The following is a 14366-nucleotide window of genomic DNA, read 5'->3' as shown; positions in this document are numbered from 1 at the left end:
GCACTCACCGATTGTCAGTCTACCTTCCTCCCCTGCGTGCAATACAGCACTCACCGATTATCAGTCTACCTTCCTCCCCTCCGTGCAATACAGCACTCACCAATTATCAGTCTACCTTCCTCCCCTCCGTGCAATACAGCACTCACCGATTGTCAGTCTACCTTCCTCCCCTGCGTGCAATACAGCACTCACCGATTGTCAGTCTACCTTCCTCCCCTCCATGCAATACAGCACTCACCGATTATCAGTCTACCTTCCTCCCAACCATGCAATACAGCACTCACCGATTGTCAGTCTACCTTCCTCCCCTGCGTGCAATACAGCACTCACCAATTGTCAGTCTACCTTCCTCCCCTCCGTGCAATACAGCACTCACCGATTGTCAGTCTACCTTCCTCCCCTGCGTGCAATACAGCACTCACCGATTGTCAGTCTACCTTCCTCCCCTCCGTGCAATACAGCACTCACCAATTATCAGTCTACCTTCCTCCCCTCCGTGCAATACAGCACTCACCGATTGTCAGTCTACCTTCCTCCCCTCCGTGCAATACAGCACTCACCGATTGTCAGTCTACCTTCCTCCCCTCCGTGCAATACAGCACTCACCGATTGTCAGTCTACCTTCCTCCCCTGCGTGCAATACAGCACTCATCGATTGTCAGTCTACCTTCCTCCCCTCCGTGCAATACAGCACTCACCAATTGTCAGTCTACCTTCCTCCCCTCCGTGCAATACAGCACTCACCGATTGTCAGTCTACCTTCCTCCCCTGCGTGCAATACAGCACTCACCGATTGTCAGTCTACCTTCCTCCCCTCCGTGCAATACAGCACTCACCAATTGTCAGTCTACCTTCCTCCCCTCCGTGCAATACAGCACTCACCAATTGTCAGTCTACCTTCCTCCCCTGCGTGCAATACAGCACTCACCGATTGTCAGTCTACCTTCCTCCCCTCCGTGCAATACAGCACTCACCGATTGTCAGTCTACCTTCCTCCCCTACGTGCAATACAGCACTCACCAATTGTCAGTCTACCTTCCTCCCCTCCGTGCAATACAGCACTCACCGATTGTCAGTCTACCTTCCTCCCCTCCATACAATACAGCACTCACCGATTATCAGTCTACCTTCCTCCCCTCCGTGCAATACAGCACTCACCGATTGTCAGTCTACCTTCCTCCCCTCCGTGCAATACAGCACTCACCGATTGTCAGTCTACCTTCCTCCCCTCCATACAATACAGCACTCACCGATTATCAGTCTACCTTCCTCCCCTCCGTGCAATACAGCACTCACCGATTATCAGTCTACCTTCCTCCCCTCCGTGCAATACAGCATTCACCGATTGTCAGTCTACCTTCCTCCCCTCCGTGCAATACAGCACTCACCGATTATCAGTCTACCTTCCTCCCCTCCGTGCAATACAGCACTCACCGATTATCAGTCTACCTTCCTCCCCTCCATGCAATACAGCACTCACCAATTATCAGTCTACCTTCCTCCCCTCCGTGCAATACAGCACTCACCGATTGTCAGTCTACCTTCCTCCCCTCCGTGCAATACAGCACTCACCAATTGTCAGTCTACCTTCCTCCCCTCCGTGCAATACAGCACTCACCAATTGTCAGTCTACCTTCCTCCCCTGCGTGCAATACAGCACTCACCGATTGTCAGTCTACCTTCCTCCCCTCCGTGCAATACAGCACTCACCGATTGTCAGTCTACCTTCCTCCCCTCCGTGCAATACAGCACTCACCTATTGTCAGTCTACCTTCCTCCCCTCCGTGCAATACAGCACTCACCGATTGTCAGTCTACCTTCCTCCCCTCCATACAATACAGCACTCACCGATTATCAGTCTACCTTCCTCCCCTCCGTGCAATACAGCACTCACCGATTGTCAGTCTACCTTCCTCCCCTCCGTGCAATACAGCACTCACCGATTGTCAGTCTACCTTCCTCCCCTCCATACAATACAGCACTCACCGATTATCAGTCTACCTTCCTCCCCTCCGTGCAATACAGCACTCACCGATTATCAGTCTACCTTCCTCCCCTCCGTGCAATACAGCATTCACCGATTGTCAGTCTACCTTCCTCCCCTCCGTGCAATACAGCACTCACCGATTATCAGTCTACCTTCCTCCCCTCCGTGCAATACAGCACTCACCGATTATCAGTCTACCTTCCTCCCCTCCGTGCAATACAGCACTCACCGATTATCAGTCTACCTTCCTCCCCTCCGTGCAATACAGCACTCACCGATTATCAGTCTACCTTCATCCCCTCCGTGCAATACAGCACTCACCGATTATCAGTCTACCTTCCTCCCCTCCGTGCAATACAGCACTCACCGATTATCAGTCTACCTTCCTCCCCTCCATGCAATACAGCACTCACCAATTGTCAGTCTACCTTCCTCCCCTCCGTGCAATACAGCACTCACCGATTGTCAGTCTACCTTCCTCCCCTCCGTGCAATACAGCACTCACCGATTGTCAGTCTACCTTCCTCCCCTGTGTGCAATACAGCACTCACCGATTGTCAGTCTACCTTCCTCCCCTGTGTGCAATACAGCACTCACCGATTGTCAGTCTACCTTCCTCCCCTCCGTGCAATACAGCACTCACCGATTGTCAGTCTACCTTCCTCCCCTCCGTGCAATACAGCACTCACCGATTATCAGTCTACCTTCCTCCCCTCCGTGCAATACAGCACTCACCAATTATCAGTCTACCTTCCTCCCCTCCGTGCAATACAGCACTCACCGATTATCAGTCTACCTTCCTCCCCTGCGTGCAATACAGCACTCACCGATTGTCAGTCTACCTTCCTCCCCTCCATGCAATACAGCACTCACCAATTATCAGTCTACCTTCCTCCCCTCCGTGCAATACAGCACTCACCGTTTGTCAGTCTACCTTCCTCCCCTGCGTGCAATACAGCACTCACCTATTATCAGTCTACCTTCCTCCCCTCCGTGCAATACAGCACTCACCAATTATCAGTCTACCTTCCTCCCCTTCGTGCAATACAGCACTCACCAATTGTCAGTCTACCTTCCTCCCCTGTGTGCAATACAGCACTCACCAATTGTCAGTCTACCTTCCTCCCCTCCGTGCAATACAGCACTCACCGTTTGTCAGTCTACCTTCCTCCCCTGCGTGCAATACAGCACTCACCTATTATCAGTCTACCTTCCTCCCCTCCGTGCAATACAGCACTCACCGATTGTCAGTCTACCTTCCTCCCCTCCATGCAATACAGCACTCACCGATTATCAGTCTACCTTCCTCCCCTCCATGCAATACAGCACTCACCGATTATCAGTCTACCTTCCTCCCCTCCATGCAATACAGCACTCACCGATTATCAGTCTACCTTCCTCCCCTCCATGCAATACAGCACTCACCGATTATCAGTCTACCTTCCTCCCCTCCATGCAATACAGCACTCACCGATTATCAGTCTACCTTCCTCCCCTTCGTGCAATACAGCACTCACCGATTGTCAGTCTACCTTCCTCCCCTCCGTGCAATGCAGCACTCACCGATTGTCAGTCTACCTTCCTCCCCTCCGTGCAATACAGCACTCACCGATTGTCAGTCTACCTTCCTCCCCTCCGTGCAATACAGCACTCACCGATTGTCAGTCTACCTTCCTCCCCTCCGTGCAATACAGCACTCACCTATTGTCAGTCTACCTTCCTCCCCTTCGTGCAATACAGCACTCACCGATTGTCAGTCTACCTTCCTCCCCTCCGTGCAATACAGCACTCACCGATTGTCAGTCTACCTTCCTCCCCTGTGTGCAATACAGCACTCACCGATTGTCAGTCTACCTTCCTCCCCTCCGTGCAATACAGCACTCACCGATTGTCAGTCTACCTTCCTCCCCTCCATGCAATACAGCACTCACCGATTATCAGTCTACCTTCCTCCCCTCCGTGCAATACAGCACTCACCAATTATCAGTCTACCTTCCTCCCCTCCGTGCAATACAGCACTCACCGATTATCAGTCTACCTTCCTCCCCTGCGTGCAATACAGCACTCACCGATTGTCAGTCTACCTTCCTCCCCTCCATGCAATACAGCACTCACCAATTATCAGTCTACCTTCCTCCCCTCCGTGCAATACAGCACTCACCGTTTGTCAGTCTACCTTCCTCCCCTGCGTGCAATACAGCACTCACCTATTATCAGTCTACCTTCCTCCCCTCCGTGCAATACAGCACTCACCGATTGTCAGTCTACCTTCCTCCCCTGCGTGCAATACAGCACTCACCGATTATCAGTCTACCTTCCTCCCCTCCATGCAATACAGCACTCACCGATTGTCAGTCTATCTTCCTCCCCTGCGTGCAATACAGCACTCACCAATTATCAGTCTACCTTCCTCCCCTCCATGCAATACAGCACTCACCGATTATCAGTCTACCTTCCTCCCCTCCGTGCAATACAGCACTCACCGATTGTCAGTCTACCTTCCTCCCCTCCATGCAATACAGCACTCACCAATTATCAGTCTACCTTCCTCCCCTCCGTGCAATACAGCACTCACCAATTATCAGTCTACCTTCCTCCCCTCCGTGCAATACAGCACTCACCAATTATCAGTCTACCTTCCTCCCCTCCGTGCAATACAGCACTCACCGATTGTCAGTCTACCTTCCTCCCCTGTGTGCAACACAGCACTCACCGATTGTCAGTCTACCTTCCTCCCCTCCATGCAATACAGCACTCACCAATTATCAGTCTACCTTCCTCCCCTCCATGCAATACAGCACTCACCAATTATCAGTCTACCTTCCTCCGCTCCGTGCAATACAGCACTCACCGATTGTCAGTCTACCTTCCTCCCCTCCGTGCAATACAGCACTCACCGATTGTCAGTCTACCTTCCTCCCCTGCGTGCAATACAGCACTCATCGATTGTCAGTCTACCTTCCTCCCCTCCGTGCAATACAGCACTCACCAATTGTCAGTCTACCTTCCTCCCCTCCGTGCAATACAGCACTCACCGATTGTCAGTCTACCTTCCTCCCCTCCGTGCAATACAGCACTCACCAATTGTCAGTCTACCTTCCTCCCCTCCGTGCAATACAGCACTCACCGATTATCAGTCTACCTTCCTCCCCTGCGTGCAATACAGCACTCACCGATTGTCAGTCTACCTTCCTCCCCTCCATACAATACAGCACTCACCGATTATCAGTCTACCTTCCTCCCCTCCGTGCAATACAGCACTCACCGATTATCAGTCTACCTTCCTCCCCTCCATGCAATACAGCACTCACCGATTGTCAGTCTACCTTCCTCCCCTCCGTGCAATACAGCACTCACCGATTATCAGTCTACCTTCCTCCCCTCCGTGCAATACAGCACTCACCGATTATCAGTCTACCTTCCTCCCCTCCATGCAATACAGCACTCACCAATTGTCAGTCTACCTTCCTCCCCTCCGTGCAATACAGCACTCACCGATTATCAGTCTACCTTCCTCCCCTCCGTGCAATACAGCACTCACCGATTATCAGTCTACCTTCCTCCCCTGCGTGCAATACAGCACTCACCGATTGTCAGTCTACCTTCCTCCCCTCCCTGCAATACAGCACTCACCGATTATCAGTCTACCTTCCTCCCCTCCGTGCAATACAGCACTCACCGATTATCAGTCTACCTTCCTCCCCTCCGTGCAATACAGCACTCACCAATTGTCAGTCTACCTTCCTCCCCTCCGTGCAATACAGCACTCACCGATTATCAGTCTACCTTCCTCCCCTCCATGCAATACAGCACTCACCGATTGTCAGTCTACCTTCCTCCCCTCCATACAATACAGCACTCACCGATTGTCAGTCTACCTTCCTCCCCTGCGTGCAATACAGCACTCACCGATTATCAGTCTACCTTCCTCCCCTCCATGCAATACAGCACTCACCGATTATCAGTCTACCTTCCTCCCCTCCATGCAATACAGCACTCACCGATTATCAGTCTACCATCCTCCCCTCCATGCAATACAGCACTCACCGATTATCAGTCTACCTTCCTCCCCTTCGTGCAATACAGCATTCACCAATTGTCAGTCTACCTTCCTCCCCTCCGTGCAATATTGCACTCACCGATTGTCAGTCTACCTTCCTCCCCTCCGTGCAATACAGCACTCACCGATTGTCAGTCTACCTTCCTCCCCTCAGTGCAATACAGCACTCACCGATTGTCAGTCTACCTTCCTCCCCTCCGTGCAATACAGCACTCACCGATTGTCAGTCTACCTTCCTCCCCTCCGTGCAATACAGCACTCACCAATTGTCAGTCTACCTTCCTCCCCTCCGTGCAATACAGCACTCACCGATTGTCAGTCTACCTTCCTCCCCTGTGTGCAATACAGCACTCACCGATTGTCAGTCTACCTTCCTCCCCTCCGTGCAATACAGCACTCACCGATTGTCAGTCTACCTTCCTCCCCTCCCTGCAATACAGCACTCACCGATTATCAGTCTACCTTCCTCCCCTCCGTGCAATACAGCACTCACCAATTATCAGTCTACCTTCCTCCCCTCCGTGCAATACAGCACTCAACGATTATCAGTCTACCTTCCTCCCCTGCGTGCAATACAGCACTCACCGATTGTCAGTCTACCTTCCTCCCCTCCATGCAATACAGCACTCACCAATTATCAGTCTACCTTCCTCCCCTCCGTGCAATACAGCACTCACCGATTGTCAGTCTACCTTCCTCCCCTGCGTGCAATACAGCACTCATCGATTATCAGTCTACCTTCCTCCCCTCCATGCAATACAGCACTCACCGATTGTCAGTCTATCTTCCTCCCCTGCGTGCAATACAGCACTCACCGATTATCAGTCTACCTTCCTCCCCTCCATGCAATACAGCACTCACCGATTATCAGTCTACCTTCCTCCCCTCCGTGCAATACAGCACTCACCGATTATCAGTCTACCTTCCTCCCCTCCATGCAATACAGCACTCACCGATTATCAGTCTACCTTTCTCCCCTCCATGCAATACAGCACTCACCGATTATCAGTCTACCTTCCTCCCCTCCATGCAATACAGCACTCACCAATTATCAGTCTACCTTCCTCCCCTCCATGCAATACAGCACTCACCGATTATCAGTCTACCTTCCTCCCCTCCATGCAATACAGCACTCACCAATTATCAGTCTACCTTCCTCCCCTTCGTGCAATACAGCACTCACCAATTGTCAGTCTACCTTCCTCCCCTCCGTGCAATACAGCACTCACCGATTGTCAGTCTACCTTCCTCCCCTCCGTGCAATACAGCACTCACCGATTGTCAGTCTATCTTCCTCCCCGCCGTGCAATACAGCACTCACCAATTGTCAGTCTACCTTCCTCCCCTCCGTGCAATACAGCACTCACCGATTGTCAGTCTACCTTCCTCCCCTGTGTGCAATACAGCACTCACCGATTGTCAGTCTACCTTCCTCCCCTCCGTGCAATACAGCACTCACCGATTGTCAGTCTACCTTCCTCCCCTCCCTGCAATACAGCACTCACCGATTATCAGTCTACCTTCCTCACCTCCGTGCAATACAGCACTCACCGATTATCAGTCTACCTTCCTCCCCTCCATGCAATACAGCACTCACCGATTGTCAGTCTACCTTCCTCCCCTCCGTGCAATACAGCACTCACCGATTATCAGTCTACCTTCCTCCCCTCCGTGCAATACAGCACTCACCGATTATCAGTCTACCTTCCTCCCCTCCATGCAATACAGCACTCACCAATTGTCAGTCTACCTTCCTCCCCTCCGTGCAATACAGCACTCACCGATTATCAGTCTACCTTCCTCCCCTGCGTGCAATACAGCACTCACCGATTGTCAGTCTACCTTCCTCCCCTGCGTGCAATACAGCACTCACCGATTGTCAGTCTACCTTCCTCCCCTCCGTGCAATACAGCACTCACCAATTGTCATTCTACCTTCCTCCCCTGCGTGCAATACAGCACTCACCGATTATCAGTCTACCTTCCTCCCCTCCATGCAATACAGCACTCAGCAATTGTCAGTCTACCTTCCTCCCCTGCGTGCAATACAGCACTCACCGATTGTCAGTCTACCTTCCTCCCCTGCGTGCAATACAGCACTCACCAATTGTCAGTCTCCCTTCCTCCCCTCCATGCAATACAGCACTCACCAATTGTCAGTCTACCTTCCTCCCCTGCGTGCAATACAGCACTCACCGATTGTCAGTCTACCTTCCTCCCCTGCGTGCAATACAGCACTCACCGATTATCAGTCTACCTTCCTCCCCTCCGTGCAATACAGCACTCACCAATTGTCAGTCTACCTTCCTCCCCTCCATGCAATACAGCACTCACCGATTATCAGTCTACCTTCCTCCCCTCCATACAATACAGCACTCACCAATTGTCAGTCTACCTTCCTCCCCTCCGTGCAATACAGCACTCACCGATTATCAGTCTACCTTCCTCCCCTCCGTGCAATACAGCACTCACCAATTGTCAGTCTACCTTCCTCCCCTGCGTGCAATACAGCTCTCACCGATTATCAGTCTACCTTCCTCCCCTCCATGCAATACAGCACTCACCAATTATCAGTCTACCTTCCTCCCCTCCGTGCAATACAGCACTCACCAATTATCAGTCTACCTTCCTCCCCTCCGTGCAATACAGCACTCACCGATTATCAGTCTACCTTCCTCCCCTGCGTGCAATACAGCACTCACCGATTGTCAGTCTACCTTCCTCCCCTCCGTGCAATACAGCACTCAACGATTGTCAGTCTACCTTCCTCCCCTCCGTGCAATACAGCACTCACCAATTATCAGTCTACCTTCCTCCCCTCCGTGCAATACAGCACTCACCGATTGTCAGTCTACCTTCCTCCCCTCCGTGCAATACAGCACTCACCGATTATCAGTCTACCTTCCTCCCCTCCATGCAATACAGCACTCACCGATTATCAGTCTAACTTCCTCCCCTCCGTGCAATACAGCACTCACCGATTGTCAGTCTACCTTCCTCACCTCCATGCAATACAGCACTCACCAATTATCAGTCTACCTTCCTCCCCTCCGTGCAATACAGCACTCACCAATTATCAGTCTACCTTCCTCCCCTCCGTGCAATACAGCACTCACCGATTGTCAGTCTACCTTCCTCCCCTGTGTGCAATACAGCACTCACCGATTGTCAGTCTACCTTCCTCCCCTCCATGCAATACAGCACTCACCAATTATCAGTCTACCTTCCTCCCCTCCATGCAATACAGCACTCACCAATTATCAGTCTACCTTCCTCCCCTCCGTGCAATACAGCACTCACCGATTGTCAGTCTACCTTCCTCCCCTCCGTGCAATACAGCACTCACCGATTGTCAGTCTACCTTCCTCCCCTGCGTGCAATACAGCACTCATCGATTGTCAGTCTACCTTCCTCCCCTCCGTGCAATACAGCACTCACCAATTGTCAGTCTACCTTCCTCCCCTCCGTGCAATACAGCACTCACCGATTGTCAGTCTACCTTCCTCCCCTCCGTGCAATACAGCACTCACCGATTATCAGTCTACCTTCCTCCCCTCCGTGCAATACAGCACTCACCGATTATCAGTCTACCTTCCTCCCCTCCATGCAATACAGCACTCACCGATTGTCAGTCTATCTTCCTCCCCTGCGTGCAATACAGCACTCACCAATTATCAGTCTACCTTCCTCCCCTCCGTGCAATACAGCACTCACCGATTGTCAGTCTACCTTCCTCCCCTCCGTGCAATACAGCACTCACCGATTGTCAGTCTATCTTCCTCCCCGCCGTGCAATACAGCACTCACCAATTGTCAGTCTACCTTCCTCCCCTCCGTGCAATACAGCACTCACCGATTGTCAGTCTACCTTCCTCCCCTGTGTGCAATACAGCACTCACCGATTGTCAGTCTACCTTCCTCCCCTCCGTGCAATACAGCACTCACCGATTGTCAGTCTACCTTCCTCCCCTCCATGCAATACAGCACTCACCGATTATCAGTCTACCTTCCTCACCTCCGTGCAATACAGCACTCACCGATTATCAGTCTACCTTCCTCCCCTCCATGCAATACAGCACTCACCGATTGTCAGTCTACCTTCCTCCCCTCCGTGCAATACAGCACTCACCGATTATCAGTCTACCTTCCTCCCCTCCGTGCAATACAGCACTCACCGATTATCAGTCTACCTTCCTCCCCTCCATGCAATACAGCACTCACCAATTGTCAGTCTACCTTCCTCCCCTCCGTGCAATACAGCACTCACCGATTATCAGTCTACCTTCCTCCCCTCCGTGCAATACAGCACTCACCGATTGTCAGTCTACCTTCCTCCCCTGCGTGCAATACAGCACTCACCGATTGTCAGTCTACCTTCCTCCCCTCCGTGCAATACAGCACTCACCAATTGTCATTCTACCTTCCTCCCCTGCGTGCAATACAGCACTCACCGATTATCAGTCTACCTTCCTCCCCTCCATGCAATACAGCACTCAGCAATTGTCAGTCTACCTTCCTCCCCTGCGTGCAATACAGCACTCACCGATTGTCAGTCTACCTTCCTCCCCTGCGTGCAATACAGCACTCACCAATTGTCAGTCTACCTTCCTCCCCTCCATGCAATACAGCACTCACCAATTGTCAGTCTACCTTCCTCCCCTGCGTGCAATACAGCACTCACCGATTGTCAGTCTACCTTCCTCCCCTGCGTGCAATACAGCACTCACCAATTGTCAGTCTACCTTCCTCCCCTCCGTGCAATACAGCACTCACCGATTATCAGTCTACCTTCCTCCCCTCCGTGCAATACAGCACTCACCAATTGTCAGTCTACCTTCCTCCCCTGCGTGCAATACAGCTCTCACCGATTATCAGTCTACCTTCCTCCCCTCCATGCAATACAGCACTCACCAATTATCAGTCTACCTTCCTCCCCTCCGTGCAATACAGCACTCACCAATTATCAGTCTACCTTCCTCCCCTCCGTGCAATACAGCACTCACCGATTATCAGTCTACCTTCCTCCCCTGCGTGCAATACAGCACTCACCGATTGTCAGTCTACCTTCCTCCCCTCCGTGCAATACAGCACTCAACGATTGTCAGTCTACCTTCCTCCCCTCCGTGCAATACAGCACTCACCAATTATCAGTCTACCTTCCTCCCCTCCGTGCAATACAGCACTCACCGATTGTCAGTCTACCTTCCTCCCCTCCGTGCAATACAGCACTCACCGATTATCAGTCTACCTTCCTCCCCTCCATGCAATACAGCACTCACCGATTATCAGTCTAACTTCCTCCCCTCCGTGCAATACAGCACTCACCGATTGTCAGTCTACCTTCCTCACCTCCATGCAATACAGCACTCACCAATTATCAGTCTACCTTCCTCCCCTCCGTGCAATACAGCACTCACCAATTATCAGTCTACCTTCCTCCCCTCCGTGCAATACAGCACTCACCGATTGTCAGTCTACCTTCCTCCCCTGTGTGCAATACAGCACTCACCGATTGTCAGTCTACCTTCCTCCCCTCCATGCAATACAGCACTCACCAATTATCAGTCTACCTTCCTCCCCTCCATGCAATACAGCACTCACCAATTATCAGTCTACCTTCCTCCCCTCCGTGCAATACAGCACTCACCGATTGTCAGTCTACCTTCCTCCCCTCCGTGCAATACAGCACTCACCGATTGTCAGTCTACCTTCCTCCCCTGCGTGCAATACAGCACTCATCGATTGTCAGTCTACCTTCCTCCCCTCCGTGCAATACAGCACTCACCAATTGTCAGTCTACCTTCCTCCCCTCCGTGCAATACAGCACTCACCGATTGTCAGTCTACCTTCCTCCCCTGCGTGCAATACAGCACTCACCGATTATCAGTCTACCTTCCTCCCCTCCGTGCAATACAGCACTCACCGATTATCAGTCTACCTTCCTCCCCTCCATGCAATACAGCACTCACCGATTGTCAGTCTATCTTCCTCCCCTGCGTGCAATACAGCACTCACCAATTATCAGTCTACCTTCCTCCCCTGCGTGCAATACAGCACTCACCGATTATCAGTCTACCTTCCTCCCCTCCATGCAATACAGCACTCACCGATTATCAGTCTACCTTCCTCCCCTCCATGCAATACAGCACTCACCGATTATCAGTCTACCTTCCTCCCCTCCATGCAATACAGCACTCACCAATTGTCAGTCTACCTTCCTCCCCTCCGTGCAATACAGCACTCACCGATTATCAGTCTACCTTCCTCCCCTCCGTGCAATACAGCACTCACCGATTGTCAGTCTACCTTCCTCCCCTGCGTGCAATACAGCACTCACCAATTATCAGTCTACCTTCCTCCCCTTCGTGCAATACAGCACTCACCAATTGTCATTCTACCTTCCTCCCCTGCGTGCAATACAGCACTCACCGATTATCAGTCTACCTTCCTCCCCTCCATGCAATACAGCACTCAGCAATTGTCAGTCTACCTTCCTCCCCTGCGTGCAATACAGCACTCACCGATTGTCAGTCTACCTTCCTCCCCTGCGTGCAATACAGCACTCACCAATTGTCAGTCTACCTTCCTCCCCTCCATGCAATACAGCACTCACCAATTGTCAGTCTACCTTCCTCCCCTGCGTGCAATACAGCACTCACCGATTGTCAGTCTACCTTCCTCCCCTGCGTGCAATACAGCACTCACCAATTGTCAGTCTACCTTCCTCCCCTCCGTGCAATACAGCACTCACCGATTATCAGTCTACCTTCCTCCCCTCCGTGCAATACAGCACTCACCAATTGTCAGTCTACCTTCCTCCCCTGCGTGCAATACAGCTCTCACCGATTATCAGTCTACCTTCCTCCCCTCCATGCAATACAGCACTCACCAATTATCAGTCTACCTTCCTCCCCTCCGTGCAATACAGCACTCACCAATTATCAGTCTACCTTCCTCCCCTCCGTGCAATACAGCACTCACCGATTATCAGTCTACCTTCCTCCCCTCCGTGCAATACAGCACTCACCAATTATCAGTCTACCTTCCTCCCCTCCGTGCAATACAGCACTCAACGATTGTCAGTCTACCTTCCTCCCCTCCGTGCAATACAGCACTCACCAATTATCAGTCTACCTTCCTCCCCTCCGTGCAATACAGCACTCACCGATTGTCAGTCTACCTTCCTCCCCTCCGTGCAATACAGCACTCACCGATTATCAGTCTACCTTCCTCCCCTCCATGCAATACAGCACTCACCGATTATCAGTCTAACTTCCTCCCCTCCGTGCAATACAGCACTCACCGATTGTCAGTCTACCTTCCTCACCTCCATGCAATACAGCACTCACCAATTATCAGTCTACCTTCCTCCCCTCCGTGCAATACAGCACTCACCAATTATCAGTCTACCTTCCTCCCCTCCGTGCAATACAGCACTCACCGATTGTCAGTCTACCTTCCTCCCCTGTGTGCAATACAGCACTCACCGATTGTCAGTCTACCTTCCTCCCCTCCATGCAATACAGCACTCACCAATTATCAGTCTACCTTCCTCCCCTCCATGCAATACAGCACTCACCAATTATCAGTCTACCTTCCTCCCCTCCGTGCAATACAGCACTCACCGATTGTCAGTCTACCTTCCTCCCCTCCGTGCAATACAGCACTCACCGATTGTCAGTCTACCTTCCTCCCCTGCGTGCAATACAGCACTCATCGATTGTCAGTCTACCTTCCTCCCCTCCGTGCAATACAGCACTCACCAATTGTCAGTCTACCTTCCTCCCCTCCGTGCAATACAGCACTCACCGATTGTCAGTCTACCTTCCTCCCCTGCGTGCAATACAGCACTCACCGATTATCAGTCTACCTTCCTCCCCTCCGTGCAATACAGCACTCACCGATTATCAGTCTACCTTCCTCCCCTCCATGCAATACAGCACTCACCGATTGTCAGTCTATCTTCCTCCCCTGCGTGCAATACAGCACTCACCGATTATCAGTCTACCTTCCTCCCCTGCGTGCAATACAGCACTCACCGATTATCAGTCTACCTTCCTCCCCTCCATGCAATACAGCACTCACCGATTGTCAGTCTATCTTCCTCCCCTGCGTGCAATACAGCACTCACCGATTATCAGTCTACCTTCCTCCCCTCCGTGCAATACAGCACTCACCGATTATCAGTCTACCTTCCTCCCCTGCGAGCAATACAGCACTCACCGATTGTCAGTCTACCTTCCTCCCCTCCGTGCAATACAGCACTCACCGATTGTCAGTCTACCTTCCTCCCCTCCGTGCAATACAGCACTCACCAATTG

General features: G+C 51.8%; 1 protein-coding gene across 1 annotated transcript in view; it reads right to left on the bottom strand.

Moving 5' to 3' along the window:
• The window catches only part of LOC140728313 (gamma-crystallin S-1-like), a 120190-nt gene that overhangs the window by 25259 nt on the left and 80565 nt on the right, over window positions 1-14366 (bottom strand). The window lies entirely within an intron of this gene.

This window comes from Hemitrygon akajei, chromosome 5, assembly GCF_048418815.1.
Source record: "Hemitrygon akajei chromosome 5, sHemAka1.3, whole genome shotgun sequence".
NCBI lineage: Eukaryota > Metazoa > Chordata > Chondrichthyes > Myliobatiformes > Dasyatidae > Hemitrygon > Hemitrygon akajei.
The sequence above is the reverse complement of the archived record's forward strand: the minus strand, read 5'-3'. Positions and strand labels throughout refer to the sequence as shown.